The sequence below is a fragment of the Lissotriton vulgaris genome, chromosome 5 (genome assembly GCF_964263255.1).
Source record: "Lissotriton vulgaris chromosome 5, aLisVul1.2, whole genome shotgun sequence".
Classification (NCBI taxonomy): domain Eukaryota; kingdom Metazoa; phylum Chordata; class Amphibia; order Caudata; family Salamandridae; genus Lissotriton; species Lissotriton vulgaris.
Window position 1 is genome coordinate 1364533620 of NC_141693.1, and position 27165 is coordinate 1364560784.

Sequence of the window (27165 nt, forward strand, 5' to 3'; positions counted from 1 at the left end):
CTTCTTTTCAAACTATATTTGGTGTCTTCTCAGCATTTTTTCATTTGATTTTTTCCAGCATCTTTGGTGGATTCCCCTTAATACTTGCATTAGTTGTCGGTGTGTTGCTATTAATTTGTTTACTTAAATATGTATGCACATACTGCAGCACACAAGAATATTTACCGCCTGTTGCTGCTCCGCAACTGAATGCTTAATTACTATGGAGCGCTGCCTCTGTCTACATTGAGTGCATTTTATGGATTATCGTTTCGATTTTCCTTTTTCACATGCGTTCAACCTGTCTTCCATTGCCTGAGCTGCAATTTCGACTGGGCCCTGGATATGTGTCTCTGCAGTACGGTGTCTCCCAATGCGGATTATGACCAGCTGATGAGCCCCTTAGTGGTTCATGACTTGCTCTGTTCTGGCGGCGGGATTATGGCCTTAGCAGCGATACATGGAATAATGGGACGTTGGAATGTTTTTGCAGCGGTGCTTGACTTCTTGGCACACAGTTACATTGAAGATGACCCGAGTTTTCCTGCGATGGTGATAGAGGCTCCGGTAGTTGAGGAACATATATGTTCATTCTCACTATTAAATTGGATGGCTGAAATGTTTTCAGATGAGAACAATGACTTCCTCTTGGAGGCTGTTGCTACATACTGTGCTTATACGCTGTTGGATTCAGACTCTTTGATTTTTCTACCTATTCTTTATTATTTAGTTACTGTTTTCTATCAAACAGCGAATAATTATTTTTGCAAATTTGAACTTGACTCTGCTTTTCAGGCTTGGACTCTGTGTTCCTAATTCACCCACGTTTATATCACGTGCTTCGATCGAGGGAGGGTGTCTTGGGATGAGCCTTGCACTCACAACGTGTAAAGTTAACATGGGTTTATTAGAAGCTTAAACGCCATTTTTGCTTTCCTGCTCTGCTTTGCACACAACGCGCACTTGCGCTGTTGTTTAGGGAACACTGAGTATTTTGCTTCACATGAGAATAACTTGTTCTGCTGCATTTATAAGCTGTCTCATTAGTTTAGTGTGTATAGTGAGAGCATGGAAGATCAAGGTTATCTTGGATACTGTGTCTGGTATTCGGAATGATCATCGCACTTTCCACCCATAACACATATGCAGCTGTGGACACCTCTGATACTGGCGCGTTTAATATTGCATTGTGGAGGAATAAGTACACACAGTTAGATAACATTAGTATCCTGACAGTTTGTGCAGAACTCAATGTGATCCACTACTGCTGAGTACCAGAGGTATGGGTCCGCCCATGTAATCCTATGTGACCTTCTGTAGTTATAAACGAACCCGCTAGTTAGGGAGGGTGAAATGTAGGTATATTTTAAATGTGTTTTTCCCTTTAGCATTATAGGATGCTTTCTCCCTTTGTATTTTATTGAATAGTAACAATGCTGACAACCTTGTTTGTGATAATATGTTTGGTTGTATTATCTAGGGTACTGCACATGAGATCACTGCGTTAAAAATGAACATTTCAAACTTGCACGTGTCTTTATTTACTCCTTGTTTTGGACTGGTGTAAGACTATAACGAAAGAGTGCTCTTGTTATCCACCTTACTTGAGGTAATCTAAGTCGCATGTTCTCAGTTGACTAGTCATTGGTGTTTTTGCTATAGGACGAAGAACCAATGAGTCACTGATTGCTAGTCTGGTAGGGGGTTTGGGTAGTAAGGTGGGTTTTGGTACACTGTAATTGACTGAGGTCCTAAGTCTTTATGCACAGTTCTGTGTAGGAGCAGAATTCCTGGAACAGTAGTTACAACAAAAAGGCTTTATAAAGGGCCTTGAGTTTGAATCAGAATATGAAATTGAATAATAATTGATGACCCCAGCCAAGAAAGGGAGCAAGTGTGCAAATTTACAGTGCCTTCGGCCGGGGTAGTTGTTACAATGAAAAGGCTCGATAAAGTTTATCGGAATATGAAATAGAAGAATAGTTGATAATCACAGCTAAGGAATGCAGCAAGTAGTTGTGTGTATGTGTGGATGATGTGTTGATTGAGTGGAAGATGAAAAAGGTGAAAAATATGAAAGGCTGGAAACACGCTGACTCCCCACTGCCTTGTCAATGAATTGGATCTTTGGATTTCCAGCTCATTATAAAGATAGGGTGTTGGATTCCGCTGTGGGAGCAAGAGAAACGAGTACCACATCTAAGGAAGCAAGCTAGTGCATAAAGTACACACAGTGTGCGGTTGAAAGGACGCAAGAAAGGACAGAAGTGTGCAAATTACCCACTGTTATTCACGGGTAGTAGTTACCAAGAAGGCTGAATAAAAGGCCTGCACTTTGAATTTGAATTAAAGAAGAATAATTGATAAGCCCAGCCAAGAAAGGCAGCAAGTAGGTGTGTGTATTTGTGGATGATGTGTTGATTGAGCGGAAGATGAATAAGGTGAAAAATAAGAGAGACTGCAGAGATGCAAACTTTCCATTTCTTTGTAAGGGAAGTGAGTGTTTAGTTTTCCAGTGCATATATATATATATAGGAATTAGCATTTAAAAACCTTGCAAATTCATTGAAAAAACCATAGGTTTCACACATGTTATAGTTAGGTGGACATTTCACTCATACAAAACCTTTGAAATTCCCCCGTTGTAGTTAATTCAGCTAACTATAAGTTGCACGCCCGCAATGCACGGATGATGACGTCACATATCACATCACTCATGACATGGTCAGTGACATCACTCATGACATCACTGATGACATCTCAAATGACATCACTGATGACATCATCCAGTGAATGTGTGTCTTTCTGAAAAATAAATATTTTTTATATATGTATATCTAAAGGTCGATGGGAGAATAAATGGATAAATAAGTGTCTAAATGGATATTTTTTTGTAAAATTGATTGTATAACTGATTTATTAAGTGTATCTTAGTGAATACCTGTATTAGCGAGTAATGTTTAAATATGTAAATATCTGTATCAGTGTCTCACTTTGTGTATAAGTGGCTGCATGGGTTGGTGAGTAGCTACATGAGTGTCTACATGGGTTATTAGTTGTTTTTTTGAGTATCAGTATGAGTGTCTGTATGGTTTGGTGGGGGTATTAATTAGCAGATAGATGCATGAATGAGAGACTCACTGTTTGTATGTGTTTTGAAGACAGCATGTGAGCAGGACTGTATGGGTGGATGGGTGTGTGTATGGGTGTGTTAGTGAGTGAATGACTGCCTCTATAGTGTCTTTATGAGTAAGCACATATGTTTTAAACTAGTATATGTGAGTATTGATCTATATAACTGCGTATATATGAGAGTGATAGATTGGAAGAGCTCCTGTATAAATGAGTATGTGTTTCCATAAGTGATTCTTTAAGAGAGTAAGTATGTGTACGTTTCTGTAAAAGTAAGTGTAGTGGTGTGTGTATATCTGTATATGCAAGTAAATGGTTGTTTGATAATTTATTTGTATGTGTGAGTATGTGTGTGAGTAACTCTATATATGAGTGTAGGTATGTAACAGGATGTATAGGTGTATGAGTACATATGATGAGTGAGTATATGTATGAGTGAATCTATAGAACTGTTGGTGAATGAGTAAATGTGTATGTAGATTTTGGAATTACTGAATAGGTTGTTCTAACTGGTATTGGTATGTCCATTGTGTGAAAAAGGGTAGTTTCTATTTTTCAATTTGTGTATCAAAAGTTATATTAGGGTAAGAGGAGGTCTGCCACTCTCTCACAAGGACGATGTCATCAGTGATGTCATTTGAGATGTCATCAGTGATGTCATGAGTGATGTCACTGACCATGTCATGAGTGATGTAATATGTGACGTCATCAACAGTGCATTGCGGGCGCGCAAGTTATAGTTAGCTGAACTAACTATAACGGGGGAATTTCAAAGGTTTTGTATGAGTGAAATGTCCAGCTAACTATAACATGTGTGAACCCTATGGTTTTTTCAATGAATATATATTCAACCTTTGTTTCCGCGTGAACCCAAGCCGCTTGTAATGGCAGGCCCTGGTTGGGTTGCGAATCCCGCGAAATTCAGACAAGTATTGTTTAAAGGCTTCTTAAACAAACAATACGCCACGGCCACAGCAGTTCTTTCAGCGTGAAATGTATTCCAATAACCAAGTTACTCTATGAGTTTCCAAGCATCCTGCTCCTTTTTCACGAGTAAAAGTGAATGTAACCAACAGTGCTTTTAAATTGTCATGTGACACCTCTTCCATTTCGACAGTGTAAACAGACTAATTTCGGAAAACATACATTGTAATTTCAGTGAATAAAGGGTATGTAGCGCTATACTGACGTACTCTTATTAACATTAATTTATGTTAGGAGAACACATTGTATGGAAACAAAAACAAATAATAGTGCGTGTTCTCAAATAAGAAGAAAGACTCTCTTTATTGCCTCGCAGACTGCGAGAACTCTATCATTTGTGTCTCATAAACATAGTGCGCTGCACCACTGAGTTCATGCGCGCCGTGGGCAAATAAATATTGGCCTAGATGTATCAAGCCTTTTGCGATTCGTTAAAGCTGGAATTCGCAGAATTTCGGCCTTAAGGAATCGCAAACGGACATTTAGCATCTTTTGGGATGTATCAGAAATTAGCAAAATAAGGAATCGCAAAAAAATGCGATTCCTTATTTTGCTTATGCATTTAAGGAATCGCAATTTTGCGATTCCTTAAATGGCATGTATGAAACTTTTTTAAATTGCGAATTCGGGTTAAGGAATCGCAAATTAACACCAATTTGAGGTTCGTGTTAATTTGCGAAATCCTTTTAAAAAACAAAATATGACTATTTTGAAGGTGGCATGTGACACACATACATGCCCATAGGGCATGTATGTGTGCCATATGCACACACATGTAAGTTTCAGGGGTGCAGCAGGGTGTCCATGAGACACCCCTGCACCCTTGAAATAATTCTCAAATTGCGATTAGCAAATTGCGAATTCGCAATTTGAGAATTACTGCACAATCATTCCTATGGGCCTCCTGGCCCATAGGAATGCATGGGGAATTATTCCTTATAAAGATAAATAAGGAATCGCAAAAAAAATACAATTTTTTACATACATTCCATTTTGCGAATTCTAAATAGCGATTCGCAAAAAATCGCTATTTAAGATTCGCAAAATGGAATCTTGATACATCTAGGCCATAATTTCAAAAAACACAAACGGCAACAAAAGTTATTAACCGTACCACCAAGGTGCAATATATTGCCCAAGTGGGTATTGACACCCGCCCCGGTTTACCAGCCCAATGATTTTTGGCCCAAACTACATCAGGTGCCCTGTTCTTTGTTTGCGACTGAGACCTCTCTCAGTGATAACACTCTTCACAGTCCTGCCCAAGTGGGCCTTTAAATAGTCTTTTCGATCGTAACTCGCACAAGTACGCCAGTCAAAATAACCTTTGGCCGTTACAAAAAATCTCAGGGCCCGGCCAGAAATATAATCATTGTGATATGATACCTCCTCACATCCTGCCCCAGTGGGCTAATCACAATTGGGCATCAACCCCAGAAAAGAAACTCAATCAGAGGGACTTTCAACATTCGTATATTTACAAAAGGTTTCCACTCAACGATAATAACATGTCCGTAGGAACATCTCAGATAATTTCGCTCTATTAGCCTTCCACTTGCCGTTTTACAAATATCTGAGATCTGCTAAAGAAAAATAAAACATGACATAAAGGTGAAAGATATTATACAGTGATCAAAACAGTTTACATTTACTAACAATTACTATTAAAAGTTGTGAATGCTAAAAAAATGAATTAAAATCAGTTAATTCGTAACGGCTTAAGCAATTCAATGTCATCTATAAATACAGAACATATTCAGGATATAGAACCACTAATTATCCTAGGTGCACAGTGAGCGCCTCATTGAGGTTATGTCTTCCTGGGTAGACTGTGTGGTACTTTATCATTATTATACATTCAAGGTGTCTTAATTCTTGCACTCGGTCTCCACCTCTTCCTCTTATTGGAACATTGTCCAATACACAAAATGACAAAAGTCCACTATTCTGATTGTGGTGAGTCACAAAATGTCTAGCAACAGGGTACTGCCTATCATTGTGCTTAATCGCTCTCAGATGCTCAAAAGTAAGTTTCTGGCATTATGGATCATACTTCCTACATAGTACTTATTGCAAGGGCACCTGAGAGCATAAACTGCAAATTCTGTATTGCAGGAAAAGTGTCTCATTATTTTGAAAGGCTTACACTCGGTTGATAGCTTAAACTCCTTGCAATTGGTACTGTACTTGCACGCCTTACACTAGCCACATGTAAAGAAGCCCTGTTCAGTACTGTGTTTTTTATCTGACACGATCAGTGCTGTGCAAATTGTATCTTTCAAGGACTTGGCCTTTTTGTACATTATCTGGGGGTAATCTTCCAACTTGGAAACTTTAGATCATATTCTTTCCTCCATTTCAAAGCCTTCTATGGTGCTACAATTATGTTTAGCTCTTAAGAGCTCCCCCAGGGAAATACTCCTAATGAGGTTGTCTAGATGGCAACTATGGACGTGGAGCAAGCTGTTCCCTGCTGTCTCTTTTCTGAATAAGAACGTATCAAGCTTATTATTGTTGACCTGTATTTTCACATCTAAGAATTCTATTGTCTCTTTATTCAGTTGACTAGTAAACCTTAGGTTTAAATTGTTTTTGTTCAAGTTTTTCACAAAATCATTAGCTTTATCTTCACTTCCTTTCCAAACACAGAATATATCGTCAATATATCCAGCACATACTCACACATGGTTTTTGTACTGATCGAGATGGTGGACCACCTGCTCCTCCCACCAGCCCAGTTACAAACATGCAAAGCTGGGGGCAGAGCAGGTGCCCATCACCATTACGAGTATTTGCCCATAGATCTGGCCATCAGATGTAAAATAGTTCTGTGTCAGGCAGAGCTGTAATGCAGCCTGCATTGAGAACATGCAAAGTGTGGTAAAACATTCATGTGCACTTACATAGTGCCCACCACTGCTCCCCCTGCTCTGAGAGCAGAGCAGGTCTTCCCCGCCCTTCCTGCCGAGACACCACAGCAGGAAAAATGAAAGGATAATAACATAGAACTATTATCATTCTAATTTTCCTTTGTTTCCACAGCCAAAAGCAGTGTGGCAACGCTCCTCCGCCTTAGCGGAGGAGCCGCCACTGCCCATGCATTCTGAGAGACCCCATAGAACTATCTTCTGCCCTTGCTGGTGGCGGGATTATTAGGTTAGCAAACTTCTTAAACCGCAGCTTCCCAAAATTATTTTTTGACAGAGTTTGCTTGTAATGGTCCTTTTTAAATTGATTGTATTCATTATAAATTAGTCTTCTAAATCTGTATTTTGAATTGATGTTTCATACTACTGCTACATTATGCCAAATTCTGACAACATTGACTAAATGCTGATATTAACTGATGTGTCTGAATTTAATAGGATACCTATTTATTTATAATTGACTGAGTTTCTAATTTAATTAATATTTTTCTCTCAGAGACTGTGTACATATCTTTCAGATCTTAATGCATAATAAGGAGAATCATAGAGTATTTTCAGAACAGCAGGTTTTGTTTTTGTTATTTAGTACCACAGTAGCAGAACTTCTAGTAAATATGATTTTGGCCCGATTGAACTTCTTCAAGAGGTTCGGATTACCAGTATGTAATAAGCTGGTTCCTTGCGTAGAGGTGACACAGGAGACGTAGCCAAGTTGTGTCTGTCAAGTTATTTATTTAGTTCCTACCATCAAAGGTAACAGCCCCACCAGGAGCAGCCTGCTAGCTGCGCAGCCCAACTTCCCAACTGGCCCACTCGCACCAGGCACCCAAGCATTCCACTCATGTCAACATTCCACACAGAACACTCACACTGGCTGAGCAGCTAGTTACAAGGTAAAGGGGAACATTATAAACATAACCTGAAGATACTACATTATCTTCTCCCTTTGAAATTGAAAATAAACTAAACCATACTAAAATGAAAGACAACTATACACAAAAAATATACAAATGAAGTCAATAGTCTAAAACCCAGGGGTAAATGGTAAAAACCACTCCACGAGAGGGAACCAGACTACACAAAGGAAGAAAGAAGAGTGAAAAGATATTTACAAACTATCACCATCCTCCTCCTTCAATGAAAAAACAAAAAGAGAAAGAGCAAAGAACGTTTAGCTCACTGACAAATAATGAGAAGATACAACATGAACATGCATGTGAAACAAAATATAGAGAAGCACGGTAGAAAAAGACTATGAGAACTCTATACAGTGATGAGAAACATGGGAGTGAAACACCCCCAGAAATCATACACTATGGGTGGACCACACCTATGTACGTACAACTTAAATATGAAACAGACACTGTGGGTGGACCGCACCCATGTACGTGCTCCTTACAATTATCAAAACACTAAGGGAGGACCGCACCCATGTACGTACTTACTTACTATGGGTGGACTGCACCCATGTACATACTTACTTACTATGGGTGGGCCGCACCCATGTACGTACTTACTTACTATGGGTGGACCGCACCCATGTACATTATCCAAACTATGGGGGTCATTATGATCGCGTACGGACTTGAGTCCGTCCGCGACCATAGAGGAGGAGGGAACCTCCGCATGGCCTGCGGAGTTCCCTCCTGTGCAATTAGGATGTGACTGCCACCCTGGCGGTCACATCCTCTATTTTTAACATTGCGGCGGGTGCAGCTTCAAGCAGCACCCGCCGCAATGTTAAAATGAAAGCTGTACATTTGCATGCACAAAGCGGCAGGCACCGCGCGGTGCCTGCCACTCTGTGCACGCAAATGCAGGGGGGTACCATAGCACCCCCACCCCCCCTTCACCCCTGGGGGCCCACAACGGGCCCCCAAACAAGAATCCGTATGCCTTTGCACGGCGGACATGCCGCCGTGTAAAGGCATTGAAATTCAGACATCCTAATATGGCTGGCGGTGTCTGAGAGACACCGCCACCATATTAGCCCTTTTCCGCCGCGGTTGTAAGCCAACCGCGGCGGAAAAGCAGCGGACCTAAACCAGGACCCACCAGCCATCCTAATGTGGCGGTGGGTCTTTGGTGGGTCCGCAGAGGATTTTTCGCATCCATCGGGCCGGCGGTGGCTTCCGCCGGCCCGGAGGATGCGGAAAATCCTCCATCATAATGTTCCCCTATGAGTGGACTGCACCCATGTAGGTATTCTTATGTAAGGAACATAACCATGACACCCTGCCAAAATGGGACTAAAATCCATAATGCGGACTGTAAATGGGAATGACACTCATTACCCTAGTCCACCAAAATCATCAACGTTTTGTCGCCAACTAACACCTCAATGTACGAATCAACACACTCTTCCTCATTGATGACCAAAACCATGTATTTAAATTCATCCTGTAGTATGTAATGTAATGTAATGTATTGTCATTAATCTCTTGGATGACTCGGTGACCACGGACCTCTCGCTGATGAGGGTAGACCTACGAAATATGGGCACCCGCATGAAGGAGGTGGAGGCGGTCACGACTGGCCTTGCAACAGATACAAAAACTCTCCAAAAGCAGGTCTGCAAGGTATTTGCCACAAGTAAGACACTAAAGGACAAGCTGGAAGACCAGGAGGGTCGCTCCCGATGTAACAACGTCTGCATAATTGGGGTGCCGGAAAAAGCATAGGGCCCAACAGTGGATCTTTTTGTGGAGGATCTCATAACTAAAATGCTCCAGCCCAGGGAATGTAACTACTTCTCAGTAGAACATGCTCATTGCATTCCGGGTCCAGGCTGAGGCCGAGCGCCCCATCGCGGCCCCCGAGCGCCCCATCGCGGACCATAATCGTGAAAACATTCAACTACTGTGATAGGTATGTAATCCTCCAAGCTGCCCAGAGTGCTCCACCACACAAATGCAAAAATGCCACCATCACTTTCTTTCCAGGCTTTACCCTGAAGGCACAACAGAAACAATGTAGTTTCTTGGAGGTAAAACAGGCCCTCAAGTACCTAATGCTGTTTCCTGCAACACTTCGGATTTCAGCAGACGGCAAGGTCTGGTGCTTCTCCAGTCCAGAGGAAGCGTGGGACTGACTGGACAGCTGGAGGACGGTAGGGTGAACTCGACAAAAAAACCAACACAGCGACACCTCAGAGACCACAGAGACGGGACAAGCTATAGACAGCGCAGATGGATTTTCTCAGAATCCAGATTCACTTGGGGTGAGAAGAGAGTGAGAGTGCAGTGTGGGTTATCATTGGAGAAACCTTTAGGAACTGGGCACAACACGCAGTTACACAGGACTAACGTGAATGAACCAGCTAGCCTAGCTGATCTATGGACTGGAACTAACTGCAAAGCTCAGATCTAATTTTCCAGACCTACCAGTTTCACAGTTTGAATGATTGAACTCTGCAACCGTAACTGATGGCACTACATCTACTTTCTGAGAAGGAGGAAATTGGACAGCCGGTGGCCCTTCTTGGCAGTCTGAGCCCACCCAACTGAAGGTGTTGATGTTTATGGGGCGACAGGTTCTCTGCAAAGTGGGGTGTGGGAAGTTTGAAGCCACAGTGTAGGGTAGCAGAGAGGGGGGAGTTTTACTTTTGGGGGTTTTGTTGTCACCTTCAAGGTGGATTGGTTCTATTATTGTGTAAGAAACATCACTGGGAGGAGGGAGGGGTGCGAATAGTCACCATTCCCAATGCAGATGGGCATCAACAGCAAATGTAACAAACAGTCAACTGATTACTTTTGCTAGCATAGTAGATCTACTGGATCCGCGTACTGGGCAATCGCATACACATGCAACACTGAGAATGATGATGTGGAACGTCAATGGCCTTAGTAATAAAAAAAAATGCTCTGCAGTTCTCCAATATCTCCACAGACACGCTCCGGATATAGTTCTGCTGCAGGAAACGCACTTAAAGGGAAACAACTCCAAAGCACTAGCTAGATGTGGATACAAGCTCTTCGTGCATGCAATGTTCACACCGGGATCCAGAGGAGTGGTATATTAGCTAGGACAGCACTTCCCTTTATCCCGGGTAAAACTTGGCATAAACAGTTGGGAAGATGGAGACATCACCTGTTTGCATCGTAGCAATCTAACAGTGAAAGTACTACAATTCGACCACCTGCCTTCTTGTGAATACCTATGCATTGAAGTGACTGGGAGCAACAATCACTCATGCAAACTGCACACGTTCTACCACCCACCTCATGACAACCTTCCCCTCACAGAACAGATCATGGACATTATCTTGGCCACGCAGATTTCCATGGTACTCAGATCTTCCTGGGAGATTTCAATCTTCACTGGAACAATGTGAATGATGTGGTGGTCATTAGCCTTAAATCCCTCCTACTAGACTTCAACCTAATCCAAATCTGTGACAGCCCACTCATATCAAAGGAGCTACCTTAGATCTTGTCATTGGTGAGCCCAACTCCATCCTGTGTGATTGGACAGACAGACACTGCATCACCTTTCTCATCCCGGAGTCCGTAAGAGCTTGGACTGCCCAGCCTAAGAACCCAAAGCAAATAAAAAGATGTCTACGGAACATCAACTCGCAAGATCTGACTGCTCTCTGCGATAACATCTTGCCCCCTCCCATGAACATGTTAAATGTCCACGACCTTACGGACCACTATAACCGCTCAATGACTAATGTATTAGACTTTGTTGCACCACTACAGCTTAAAAGACTGTCCTCTAAACTCTCCAAAACGTGGTTCATTGATAGTCTTAATACCAAAAGAAGAAATTTAAGACTTGCGGAAAGGCTTTGGCGATCCTATCCCTCCCTTGAACATCTTTACCATCTGACATCCCTAAGAAGCATCTACAATAAACGCATCAGATGCTCAAAGCCACCTTTTTCAAAAATCAACTAGAGCAAGCAAAAAACTGTCCCAAAAAACTGTTCGAACTCATCAAGTCCCAAGCTAAGAGTCATCCTAATCTCTCGTCACTGGGTCAAGGGTCACTGCAGAACTGCAAAGGTTTAGCAGGTTTCTTCAGGGATAAGACTATTAAGATTGAAACTGAACTGCACTCTGTCCTTGATCACCTGTCGATCAGTCCTCTGAACATCCTCCTTCCCCCATGGTTGGATTTCACAGACCCTGCGCAGTCCTACCTCCACAAAAATAACGCATCCTGGAGTCTTTTCCAAATCTTGGATGAATGCACTGTATGCAAAATGCTGACAACTTTGAAACCTTCTCATCACTATAACGACCCCCAGCCATCAAACCCTTTCTCGGAAGTTAGAACCTCCATACTAACACTGGACTAAGATTGTCAATGCATCACCTCGGCAAGGTGCTATTCCGGATTGCCTAAAATCGGGTCAAGTTACCAGATTCTAAAGAAACCATCTGCCAATCCCACGGACCTTCATAACTTTGACCAATCTCTAACATCCCCACCTTGGCAAAGCTCCTGGAGAAATATGTGCTCACCCAACTCTGTAACCACATCGATAATTTCCAACTCCTGGACCAATTCCAATCTGGTTTCCGCACGGGCCATAGCACAGAATCTGCGTTAACTCACATTGTCGATGATGCGCTAAGAATTTTGGACCATAATGAGTCGTGCCTACTGATCCTTTTTGACCTTTCGTCAGTATTTGATACTGTCAAACACGCTAACCTAATTGACCTCCTGGAACACAGGATGGGGCTGTTTGGACCTTTACTTAATTGGTTCTCCTCATTCATTCATAACAGATCCCAAAGCTTCAAGGTGAACCAATCCATGTCTCATCCTGCGCCTGTAACTTTGGGGGTTCCTCAGGGTTCAGTGCTTTTACCCACGCTCTTCAACCTGTTCATGGAGCCTTTGACAGAAATTCTGAACTCATCTAGCATGCACTATCACATGTATGTGACAATACCCGACTATACCTGAATATCGCCTACCCCGAGGACATTCAGTCCCTCAACTCAGTCCTTCTTGAAACACCAAACTGGCTGACACATAACCATTTGACGCTAAATGCTCTAAAAAAGGAATTCCTCTTAATCACACCCCACAAGCAATCTCCGGTCATGTAACAATGGTTCAATCAGCTTCCTGCTCTTAACTGTAGACCTCACCTTGTTGATCCGGCAAACTCTCTGGGTATTATGTTAGACAAATGTTTGAACATGAAAAAGCACATCAGTTCCCTCACCAAAGGAGTGAACTTCCAACTCAGCATCCTAAGGAAACTCAAACCTTATCTCCCTGTTCATGACCTAAAGGTAGCAGTGCAAGCATTAGTGATCTTAAAGCTGGGCTATGGCAGTGCAATGCTTTGCGGCTTGCCCAGAGTGAAGACTGCTCCTCTTAGGGTTGCCCTCAATTCTGCTGCTAGGCTCATAACTGGCACTACAAAATACAACCATACTTCTCTGGACCTGTTAGGGTTTGTGCACAGCAAAGAGCATGTCCCCTCTCATTGCAATAGTGGTCTCTGTAATAGCTCTCTTTAAACATACTACTGAAAGCCTTTCTTGTTATCTCAGGCCTTCCCTAAGACTTCTGTGTATGTTGCTCAATGTATTCACAAGTTTGGACATTGCTGTCTTGTTTGCACATTGGACCTTGCTTTTACCAAGGCTTATTTAGAAAACATTGGACCTTGCTTTTACCAAGGTTTATTTAGAACACTCCTCCCTAGGCAATGTGTTACTTCAACTCATTAGCATAATAACTGAAGCTCTGCACACCTGCTTGTGAAAACCACACCCAGTTCTTCGAACCACACCCAGCTCTTCAAACCACACCCAGCCCTGTCTATAAAAGGCAGCCCCTGAGCCTCACCCAGTGCTTGTGCTCGTCTACCTCCCACTTACCTGAGAACAGATCCTTCGGCGCTGGCACTCCTGCTCTCTCCAGACCTTTATTGACTTCAACGGGCGCGGCTTCTGGCTCTTCCTTCTTCTGGTTTCCGGCTACTTCTTGCCTCAGCCCCTCTTCTGTCCACTGCAATCGACCTGCAAAAGAGAAAGAGGTCAAGATTAGACTGATCAGTATCCCTTTTCAGCAACAAGTAAGTGCAAAACCTTTTATTACCTGAAAGAACTTTATCAGCGATTTCTGGATTCATGTAAAGACAATTTGGAACAAGATATCTCCCACGAACTTTGTGGTTCAAACCCTTTGTTACAAGAATACTTTGTGGAACTTTGTGAAATAAACATTGTTTTACATGGAACTTTTAAGAATCAAACAGAGGAAACCATTGACAGCAAGGCAAACAGTAAATCAAGGACTTGCAAAAATTACCTGCTGTATTTTGATGTAAAAGTACAGTATTTGTTTTATAAAAAGTCTGGAAATGTGTGAAAAGTGAGTTTTCTATTAAGAATTTAGGCTTTAGTTACATTAAGGTGAATATTAGAGGTTGGTAATTCTGATAATGATATTCGTTTGATTTTACAGAAGTTTTACAGTAATAGAAAGCACGTGCCAGAACAGTAACACATTCCAAACCTGGAAGCTTGAGACCAGGATCCAAGAGGTACTTTTAGAAGAGAATTTCTAATAAGATTAAGGTTTAGTCATGAACACATTTAGGGATAGGTTGCACATATCTGTTCTTTGTTTATGTTTCATTAGGCACCAGTTTCTACAGAAGTCAGAGAGGGCCGCAGATTTTAGCAGCTCTTCTACAGTGGAAACGCAAGAACGGTGTTGTCTCTTTTTTTGATTTTATCCACTTCCCCCCTTCCCTTGAGCTTCTGGTTCTTAGTGCACTGTTTTAAAACTAGTGTGCTGGAACAAGCAGTTTCAGGGTGGGGTCGGACTGTCTTCAACCTCCATCAGAACTGAACAGAAACTCAGGTGAGCTGGGCTTTGACAGAAGCACAAGCCTTTAAAATTTTCAGTTCTGTTGGAGGATGAATGCCGGGGAAGAAACAGAGGGCATTGACGCCACGGATATGGCGCAGGCCCTAAACGAGGACTTGGCCCATAATGAATCAGTGTCTGGCATCTTGCAACATATGCAAGAGGAAATAGAGGAATTAAAGTTGGAAAACACCTTTTTAAAATAGGATTCAAGCAGGTATAATCCTTGGGAATCTCAGTGGAACACAGCTTTTACGCCTTTATTTAAAACCTCCTCAGAGACAGGGGCACGAGCAAAACATGCAACTTCCCCCCCACCCCCCTCCCCAGTTGAGGTTACTGTTAATGTTCCTAATGCTGTGCCTTTAGCAGCACCTGAACGTTTTCATGGAGATATTAACAAATCCCATGTTTTTATCAATCAATGTCAATTACACTTCGTTTGTAACCCACAACAGTTCCCTACTGATGCTACGAAATTGGCATTTGTCTTGTCTTATTTGGGCGGTACAGCAGCCAATTGGTCAATTCCTTTCGTGAATAGAGATGATCCCATCCTCCATAATTGGAATCAATTTAAACGTACTATGACCAGCCTTTTTGCAAAACACACTTTTATGCAGGCAAGCGATAATGAGCTTTTAAATCTTAAACAAGGTAACAAGGATTTATTGACCTATCTCACTAGTTTTAATCGTTTACTCACCGAGACACGTTGGCCAGAAGAAAAGCGTGTCTCCCTTTTTTATAAAGGTTTGAGAGACGAGTTAAAAGACGCGCTGGCTCATATCGTTGATTTGCCAGAAGACTATTCTGACTTTGTAGATTTAGTCGTGAAATTGGAACACAGACTAGGAGAAAGAAAGGGAGATATATCCAAACTGGAATCGCGGTTAACTTTTATTAGGCATGAGAAGAAAGACACAGATAATAAACTCCCTGAACCTAAGCCTATGCAAATAGGGACACTCAGAGGTCCACTCACGTCAGAGGAAAAAGAAAGAAGGAGAAAACTTCAATTATGTTTATATTGTAGCAAGGCAGGGCATTTTGCCAGCGAATGTCCAGTAAAACCTAAAACTTCACGAAAGGGTACTGTTTCCTCTATCTCCTCAATTGAGTCGAGAAACGATTAAGCTCGACAAGGTGGGAGGTTACTTATTCGAGAAAACATCTTAATCAAAACTCTAATTATGCAGCCTTCATGGTACCGCACATACCTAGACATTTTATAACTCAGATCTTTTTAATTGTTACTACCCAAGTTAGAAATTCTCTCCCTGTCCTACTGGGCTCAGGAGCAACAGGAAATTTTGTGGATAATAAGTTAGCTAACACATTAGGTCTTCCTATTTGCCTAAAGCCTTGTCCAGAAGCAGTATGTGCAGTGGATGGGTCAGAATTGACCTCTGGATTAATCACAAAACAAACAAGTCCCCTTGTCATGGTCTGTCAAAACGGGCACACAGAGATGATTAGCTTTGATCTGATAGATACCCCTAATTTTGGCTTGATTCTCGGGGTACCTGGTTAACAACTCATAACCCAAAAATTGATTGGGTGAACAGAACAGTTACTTTGGATTCCTCATTCTGTAGAACCAATTGCTATCAAGAAGCAGGTACAGAACAGAGCTCAGTAATACACTGTGCTAGTGTTACACAAGACGAACCAAGTCTCCCTCCTGAATATTCTGACTTTAAAGACATTTTTGATCCAGTGAAGGCTAGTGTGTTACCCCCACATCAGTCATATGACTGCCATATAGATCTCATCCCAGGGCCCCTTTACCTAATACCAGAGTATATGCTTTGACTGACAAAGAGACCAAATATTTAAGAACCTACCTAGACGACCTACTACAGTCTGGGTTCCTCCGACATTCCACATCTCCGGTGTCATCTCCACTTTTTTTTATCCCGAAGCCGGATAAATCTCTGCGCGCGTGTATCGACTATAGAAGACTAAATAAGGCTACAAAAGAAAATAAATATACTCTTCCTCTAATACCTGTGTTGTTGGATCAATTAAGACATTCTACTGTATACACTAAACTAGATCTGCAGGGAGCTTACCACCTGGTCCGAATAAAAGAGGGGGATGAGTGGAAGACAGCTTTCAAGACAAAGTTTGGTCTATTTGAGTACACAGTAATGCCCTTTGGGTTGTGTAATGCCCCTGCGGCCTTTCAATTCTTTATAAATGAGGTCCAACACAAATTCCTGGACGTTTGTGTCATAGTATACATAGACGACATCCTCATTTACTCTAAGAACCCGGAAGAACATACCCAACATATTCGTGCAGTATTATCAAAGTTAAAAGAAAATCATCTCTTTGCTAAATTAGAAAAATGTACTTTTAATGTCAGCAAAGTGTACTTTTTAGGACACTGCCTGCCACCTCAAGGAATAATTATGGATGAAAAGAAAATTAGTGCTATTACTGATTGGCCAGAACCATCATCTGTGAAGGATGTTCAGAAATTTCTGGTTGTCGCCAATTTTTATAGGAGGTTTATTTCTCATTTTGCAGACATTGCGGCCCCAATAACCACCTTGTTGCGGAAAGGGCAGCGATTTCTTTGGTCTGATGAGGCGGCTCACGCCTTTCAAGTCCTGAAACAAAAGTTCACCTCAGCCCCAATTCTGAAACATCCTGATCCTGACTTGCCATTTTTTGTCGAAGCGGATGCTTCACAAGTAGCTTTAGGAGGAGTTCTCTGTCGACGAGATGCAATAGATGGACAATTACATCCTATAGTGTTCTATTCCAGAAAGTTATTACCAGCTGAACAAAATTACACTGTGGCTGAAAGAGAACTATTAGCTATCAAAGTAGCCTTTTCTGAATGGAGGCACCATTTAATGGGAGCCAAGTACCCTCTTACCATCTTTTCTGACCTTAAGAACCTACAGTTCTTTGGATCACTAAAAGCATTAACTCCACGTCAGATGCACTGGTTAATTTTTTTTAGTACATTTGACTTCGTTATAACCTATAGACCAGGTGCACAACAAATTCATTCTGATGTGTTATCTAGATACGGACATACCTCAGACATTAAACAAGACAAAGTAGGAGAACCCATTATTCATCCCCAAAAACCTTTGGCATCAGTACAACAGAAGGATTTCATCAGAGATCTATATAATGCACACATGCAAATGGCACCCCAAGATTGGTTAAAGGATATGACGAAACTGAGAATTCACGGGAACCAGCGTCCTATGTACATGCCTCACGGCTAATTAGACAGTTTTATCTAAAAAATCCAGGGAAACCCCGTCCAGTAGGAGGGCCTTTGAGGGGGGCGATTGTTAGGGTTTGTGCACAGCAAAGAGCATGTCCCCTCTCATTGCACTAGTGGTCTCTGTAATAGCTCTCTTTAAACATACTACTGAAAGCCTTTCTTGTTATCTCAGCCCCTCTCTAAGACTTCTGTGTATGTTGCTCAATGTATTCACAAGTTTGGACATTGCTCTCTTGTTTGCACATTGGACCTTGCTTTTACCAAGGCTTATTTAGAAAACATTGGACCTTGCTTTTACCAAGGTTTATTTAGAACACTCCTCCCTAGGCCATGTGTTACTTCAACTCATTAGCATAATAACTGAAGCTCTGAACACCCGCTTGTGAGAACCATACCCAGTTCTTTGAACCACACCCAGCTTTTCGAACCACACCCAGCCCTGTCTATAAAAGGCAGCCCCAGAGCCTCACCCAGTGCTTGTGCTCATCTACCTCCCACTTACCTGAGAACAGATCCTTCGGCGCTGGGACTCCTGCTCTCTCCAGACCTTCATTGACTTCAACGGGCGAGGCTTCTGGCTCTTCCTTCTTCTGGTTTCCGGCTACTTCTTGCCTCAGCCCCTCTTCTGTCCACTGCAATAGACCTGCAAAAGAGATAGAGGTCAAGGTTAGACTGATCAGTATCCCTTTTCAGCAACAAGTAAGTGCAAAACCTTTTATTACCTGAAAGAACTTTATCATCGATTTTTGGATTCATGTAAAGACAATTTGGAACAAGATATCTCCCACGAACTTTGTGGTTCAAACCCTTTGTTACATGAATACTTTGTGGAACTTTGTGAAATAAACATTGTTTTACATGGAACTTTTTTAAGAATCAAACAGAGGAATCCATTGACAGCAAGGCAAACAGTAAATCAAGGACTTGCACAAATTACCTGCTGTATTTTGATGTAAAAGTACAGTATTTGTTTTATAAAAAGTCTGGAAATGTGTGAAAAGTGAGTTTGCTATTAAGAATTTAGGCTTTAGTTATATTAAGGTGAATGTTAGACGTTGGTAATTCTGATAATGATATTTGTTTGATTTTACAGAAGTTTTACAGTGATAGGAAGCACAACCCAGAACAGTAACACATTCCAAACCTGGAAGCTCGAGACCAGGATCCAAGAGGTACTTTTAGAAGAGAATTTCCAATAAGATTAAGGTTTAGTCAGGAACACATTTAGGGATAGGTTGCACTTATCTGTTCTTTGTTTATGTTTCATTAGGCACCAGTTTCTACAGAAATCCGAGAGGGCCGCAGATTTTAGCAGCTCTTCTACAGTGGAAGCGCAAGAACGGTGTTGTCTCTTTTTTTTATTTTATTCACTTCCCCCCTTCCCTTGAGCTTCTGGTTCTTAGTGCACTGTTTTAAAACTAGTGTGCTGGAACAAGCAGTTTCAGGGTGGGGTCGGACTGTCTTCAACCTCCATCAGAACTGAACAGAAACTCAGGTGAGCTGGACTTTGACAGGACCTGCTGTGCCTGAATTGGCTTCCATATGAAGCTCGGATACAGTTAAAAATTGCATGCATGGCACACAAAGCCATCGACTTCGATACCCCATGGTATTTCATGGTTCGAGATCCTTCTTTTGCTCAAACCACAAAAATTCAAGAAAAGAAAAACCTACAATCAAGCCTTCTCAGGTATTGCTCAGGGTGAACTCTTCCACTGCCCTCTTCAAAAATTAAGTCAAAGGGCTCCTGATAAAGAAATTACTGCCTCAGACTAGCTACTACATTCGATATTGAGGCCATAATCGTTGAATGCCGGACTTTACAAGACTGTGAATTTTTTGCATTGTTTCTGTTTTGTTTGCTTGTACCCTTCCTGATGTAATAACTGCAAAGTGCTCTGATACACTCGGTGGTCATGTTCGCACTATATAAAACTTTCAAAATAAAGAAATAAATAAAGGTTTGTGGCACTAACTGGGGTGTTGGAAGGTAAGGTCATTAACATATGCTCAGTCTGTGCACCACCAAATCTCCATGCTGACACCCTGTCTGCACTCAGTACACTGCTGTTGGAGCTGCCGGTGGGAATTCAGGTGTTGGGTGGAGACATGAATGCTACTATGAACCCAGAGTGGTATAGAGTGTCAAATTCAGCAAAGGGAACAGGCACAGAGCCCCTAGGAGCATTTACAGAGGCCCTTGGGCTGGTGGATCTCTAGAGTGACCATAACCCTAGGATTAAGTAATTTACATTCTATTCGGCAGCTCAAGGAGGGGTGCTCCTGCCTAGACTACCTCCTAACACATTCCACTGGTGTGATCCACAGGGCACAAGGTATATCAGACCACTCGCACATGGAGGAGCAAGTACTGGGACCATCTAGAGATGCCACACTGCCTCCCAGACTAGACCCATGGCTCTTTAAAGATAAACATTTCAGAGACAGGATATGGAAGCGCACAGGGCAAGACTATCATGACAATGTAGGCACGGTCGACTCAGCATGTGTACTGTGGGAAGTGTATGAAACAGTGATGCAAGGGTATTTTCAGGCTTTAGCGGGGGGAAAGAGATAAGAAAAGATACTACAGTATGAAGTCCTGGAGAAGGAGCTTACTAGGCTCAAAACAACGACAATAGCGAACGATGCTCCAGACATGCATGTTAGACATCAAATCGGGATCAAACAACAAGAGATGAGAGATAGAGCGGAGGATAAAGCCAGGGCGACATAGAGAAAGCTTTACAATGTCAGAGATAAGGCCAACAAATTAATGCTCTGGTTGGAGAAAAGAGACATGGACAGGAACTGGGTTCTGGAGATCAGCACTGCCCAAGCGGCGATGCATAGAACAGGGAGGATGATTGCAACAGCATTTGCTGAACACGGTGAGGAACTGTATTCGTCCACCTCAGGTAGGACGGGGACAGATTGTGCAGAGCTCCCCTTGCTGTTGCTAGATGGTCTTGAAGAGCTGGATAAACATCTATTAGCTGAAGACATAGTGCGTGCTATTAAAGACCTGCAGTCAGGCAAGGCAGCAGGCCCAGTAGCCTACTGTCCGAAATGTGTAAGGGAGTGGCATCTGCGGTGGCTACGCATATGCTCAACATGTTTCAGGAGGCATTAGAGCAGGGTAGCCTACCAGAAGATCAATGATTGGCTACAATTGTGGCCATTCCTAAGAAGGATAAGCCCCCTTAGGACTGCAATTCATATCGGCCAAGCACAATGCTTAACATGGAGGCAAAGGTATTGGCCAATCATTCTTCATGCCCCGTAGGAGCATTAGGCTTAATCTGAGATGTATATATGGCATCTAGATCATTACTGCAGGCAAACCGGAAGAAGATGCAGTGCTGTTGTCACTGGACACACATATGGCATTCAACAGCATTGAATGGTCATACCTGTTTTCAGTGCTGGAAAGGTTATAGGGGCTATTGAGGGCCTTACTGGTCAATGACGATAAAGAAGGTAGGGTTGGTGCCAGGGGGACTAACAATGCCATGGAATGACATTGATGTTGAATATAATTACACTGTTTTCTAACTGGAATAACAGTACTGGGTGAGCATGAGGGAACCTGAACCTGTGTGAGCATGAGGGAACCTGAACCCTTATGTAAATCTCTGTGCAAGCAAGGTGTGTTGCTAAGCTTTTGTTAAATAAAAAGAATTTTAAATAACAAAAAATAATCTCTTCTGGCATGTCATTGAACACAATAATCACACTTCCTGTCTATTTATTTTCGGCCTGACATACTTTAGCATAGTGTCCTACTTTATGACAATACCAGCACAATACATTTTTTGCTGAGCATAGACTCCCACATTTGTGATAAGCAGAACTTCCACACCCGAAGCAAAAATGTGTTTGATTAAAAAAAATTCTTGTTGACTTTACAGGATCTCTAGTAACTCTAACATCTTTAACACTACAGCTTTCCCTGTATCTCAGAGCACTGACAACATCCATGTTTTTATCCTCCAGCTCTTTTACTGATATCTGAGACGTCTCAATACACTTAGCGATGCAAAGCGTTTGTTCCAATGTCAAATTGCCAAACAACAACAATTTTTGTTCAATAGTTTTGTTAGCATAATGACTAATAATTTGGTCATGAACCGATTGGTCTCTAAAATTTCCATAATGACACTCATCCACAAGTCTTCTGAGTGCAAGCACATAAGTATTATCATTTTCACCTATAAGTTGCTTCCTCAAAAAAAAATGCATGAAGTCAAACAACTATACTCGGTTGAACATCAGATCTCTTCTTCAGCTTCTTTAAAGCTTTCATATATTCATCCATGACTACATATCCCACTCTTTCTGCATCAAGTAAGTGTTTGTAGATTGCACAACCCTCAAATCCAATATAATGTACCAATAAATATTTTTTCTTTCAGATCCAAATATGGATGCACATAACGCACCCAGGTAAGTTTGGAAAGCGTCACACTAATTAAAATACATTTTGTAGTAAAAGGTTACTTAACAAAATGCTCCTTAGATGAACACTGGGCCATTCTAGATTGCGATTGTGACATTTCCCCTGAGCTTGCATTAAAACATATAGAATATGAGCTGAAAATACATTGTCAGGACTGCAATTAAGGTAAGAACCCACCAAAGATGGCGTCCTGCTTCTGCATCTCAGTCAAAAGAAGAAGTCATTGCTACACTGCGTTCGTAATGATTAGCTACCAACTTAAAATGTTGGCCGAAATGGCAAAACGTGCCGTAATCTGGAACCTATAGCATGCTGGTGGTGGATCTCTTAAATATTGCTCCCAATGGAAAGCCAGACGCAAACGTATTGAAATACACCACAGACTTCAAGCGCACCGCCACCGCTTCTCAGAATGCATATGCATTGCTTGCTGCTAATGACAGAATCTCAGTAGGCAAAATAAATCTCCAAGAAAGAACAATCTTTTCTGTTTTTTCAAAAACAAAAGCGTCTTGCAGTAAATGGCTCCTGTCCATCAAACTTCCTGCAACTTGTGGGTTCTCGTATCCAAGTTGGATGGGTAAATGGGTAACATTTGGTGTGTCATTGGAAGGGGAAACGGCCTTTACAACGAAGCCGTTTCCACGAAATCTTTAACCACGCATGCAGTACAACGCATGCGTGGTTACCACTAAAGCCTTTACCACTCATACCTTTACTACGATGTTTGTAGTAAAGGCATATGTGGTAAAGGTAAATAGTAAAAAAAGGGGGGTTTGGGGGGTCTCCCCACCCAAATAAAAAAACTCACCAGAAGTCACGTCAAAATCTGCACATAATCAGCGTCGTTTAAGAGAAATCGGAAAAAAAAATCCGTTTCCTCTTAACGACGTATGACGTCACCACGCAAATAGTCGAGGTAAAGGTTATGCGTGGTAAACGAATTCCGTTGTAACGCATGCGTGGTAAAGGCATGCGTGGCAACGGAATTCGTTGTAACATCATACATTCCATTGGAAGAATGTGTTGTAAAGGTCAAGGAGAATGTAGTTGAGGCTAAGGTCACGCAGAAGGAAGATTTTGACATTCAAAACTGAGTGTGTTAGGTTAAGTAGGCTGATGTGGTTTGCATCATAAAGGGGTTGCATGTTGAGAAAGGTAGAGAGAAATACAGTGGGCCATTTGTGATTAACAAAGTTTGTGGTAATGGGACCAGAGTCAATGGATTTAATTGGTGTTGTGAGGGAAGAGTGGTGAGATGAAGGAGTGGTTGCAGACCAAGGCTGTCTCATCTCCCAGAAAATGGCTGGTGCGGATCCTAACAGTTCTAGTACTTCCAATTATCAGATTGTTAATGGAGGCGTTCGAAGAAGCATCTCAAGCTTAGATAGGTTGTAGTACATTTGTTTAAAAAAGCATCTTTTTATGACGATATTCTTAGTACTCTTTTCCGCATTTTGTAAACATGAAAATAATGCTCTAGTGGTATGAATTCAGAATAACTTTGGGGCCGATTAGGATGGCGGACGGATCGCCACCGCCATGCAGGCAGTGGCGATCCGTCCGCCATCCTTGCCCGTCCACCACCTATTTCCCCCCTTGCAACTGCAGCGGAAAAGGTCTAATATGGTGGCGGTGTCTATCGGACACCGCCAGCCATATTAGGATGGTCTGAGGAAAATGCCTTTCCGTGGCGGAAAAGGCATACGGTCCTTGCTTTGGGGGCCCCTTCCAGGTCCCCAGGTTGAAGGGGGGCTGAACATGGGGGTACCTATGGTACCCCCCTGCATTTCACAGTACAACATGGCAGGCACCGCACAGTGCCTGTCATGTTGCGCTGTGAAACGCACAACATGCATTTTTTACATTGCGGCAGACGGTGCTTTCAGCACCGTCGGCCGCAATGTTAAAAATGCAGGATGCACCTGCCACTGTGGCGGGTGCATCCTAATTTGGGGCACGGTACCTCCGCCCTTGTGGCGAACGGCCCCTGCCCCAGACAGGATGGCGGTACGACTTTGTCCGTCCACCATCCTAATCGACCCCTTTATTCAGTTGATAAAAACAACCATAAAAGCATTGAAGGCATAAAAAGAAACTGATAAAATACATCAATATTTGATCAATATTAAAAAAGGCATAGCCACAACAATAAAATCTACAATAAACCCCTGCATACGTAGCATAAATAAAGTGCACAGTGCCTTATATTTAAAACAACCCATAAAATGCATCACTTGTAAAAAAACAAATTCCAACAATACAAGTTTCTTCATCTAAAAGACATTGGAGAAAGTGGTAGGCCAAAGCGCAATGTCTCAAATTTCTGAGTCTCAGAAATGGGACCAGGAAAGTTTTGGTATACAATGCATACAATTCACAGAAAAAAAGAATATGGGGCATAGATTGGTTAGCGCCACTGTAGCATGCAATCATATCTAAATTTGGCTGATACCCTAGAGGAACAAAGAGTAGGTATTTCACTGTATCAGCTCTAAACCTATATAACAAAGAAAGCTCCCATGCCCTTCTATGTTTCCACAAATAACTGGCTGTGGAGGCCTCCACACTTAAGGACAAATACTTTCCAATAATTACTTTCTGTGACTCAACTTCACTCTTATCATGCAATTGAGCTAACAACAGTGCGGTCGTCTGTTTTTTATAGATAGATGCACATGAAGCGTTGTCGTAAAAAGATGAAGAAAGACCAACCTCAACAAGCAAGTTTTTCACATATGATAGTAAAGGAATTGACATGTCCTTGTCACAAGCCAGGCATTCAGTGATTATAGCCCTCATTTATGAGGCTTCCTCATTGCGCCAAATGGAAAGCCAAAACAAAGAGTGTCTGATTCGAATAAGATAACACAAGTAAGTAAGACCTAGTTTGCTATGGCAGATAAAGTGTGAGGAGCATACTGGAAAACCCAAGGCTTTCCTACAAAAATACATTTCCTCCATCTGTAATTCCATACAATCAGTGTTACCCCATACACCCGCCCCATAGGAGGGTATTGGAGAACATTGTACGTTATAAATTTGTATAACCATAGGTAAAGGCCAACTGTTAGAGGGGCGCAGGAGACTAAGTAGTAAGCCCGCTGATTTTGCCTTGCTTTGTAAAATATGAGGACCCCAAAAAAATTTCCTTTCTAAAGTCTTTGGACAGATTGTAATTCTAAGGTTTGGAGGTCTTTTGGCGTCACTTGTCAGTCAAATTCATTTTATTTGGTTAATTAAAACCATAAAAGTATACTACAAAATGCATTATAAGATATTTTACAAAAATATTAAATAAACATAATCATCACAATTTATCAAAAGACATCATTTATTCATCGATATACACATTAAAAAGGGGAAAGTTTCATTAAATTCCTGACACATGATGCACATTATTAGCAAAACTTTCCTTCCTCTTAATCCTGACAGCTGCGGTTAGAAAACTAGCTATATTAAAGATTTCCCAGATAATATTTAAAATTTGCAAATAAATAAAAGCCGGTTTTGAATGAGTAAAACCTTAGCCTCGGCATTATAAAACGATTATGGATGTGCAAAAAATATTCACAAGATAAAAAAAAATACAGAGTCCTGAGTACAAAAATTGTCACAGGTGCATACATCAAGGTCCTCCAGCTTTTTCAATCCCTTTGGTTCGGCAAAAAGCAAATGTAGTTGGTTTAATGTGAAACGAACCAATAGGAAATGATGATGCTGGTTAGACACAATGGTTAAGTATGGCTCAATCGTTAATGATGTACATATCAACTGATGAGCCCGAACAAACGGTTTGCCTAACTCCTTCAGCTCTCTATCGCTTTGGGATACCTGAACATACATATTTTTGACCCACAATTTATTTGCTTTTAACAATTTCTCCGGGGAGCCAAAAAGCTCAGGTCTGCCTAAATAAGCTGCAGTCACTTGTCATTATAAAAGATCTGGAAAAATTGGTTACAATATTGAGTTTCGACATAAAAGACACAAAAGTGTGAAATAGCATGCTCATGGCTTTAAGTGTGTGGGCCACTAAAGCTGCATCATCGGATGTATGACGGTACAACGCGTACTGTCACAACGCATACCGTCACAACGCATCCCTTACAACGCAAGTCGTTACCACGACTTGCGTTGGGGGCGCGGATTTCGAATAGTATAATTTACTATTCTAACACCAGTCCCCGTGGACCCTAGGGAAGGTGTTGGGATAGTAAATTTACTATTTTTAATCCTTTAGCGCCCCAGCGCAAGTCGTGGTAACGACTTGCGTTGTAATGAACGCGTTGTAAAGGCCACGCGTGGTAAAGGATTTTTACCTGCATCATCTGCATGTAGAAGTGGGAACACAGGTGCCATTTATCTTGGGGACATCTGGGGTAATGGCTGTCAATTGAGTATTTAAGTTAATAATGTAAAGAATAAATATTCTCGGGAATCCATTCCGAGAACCTGACCTCGGGGGATCCAAGATGGCGGATTGACACCGCCGGGAGTGGGAGCGCTGAGCCGGGTCCAGGTCTGAAGCAATAATCGCGCTATGAGCGCTATGACCCGACACAGCATACAGCGCTGACCGT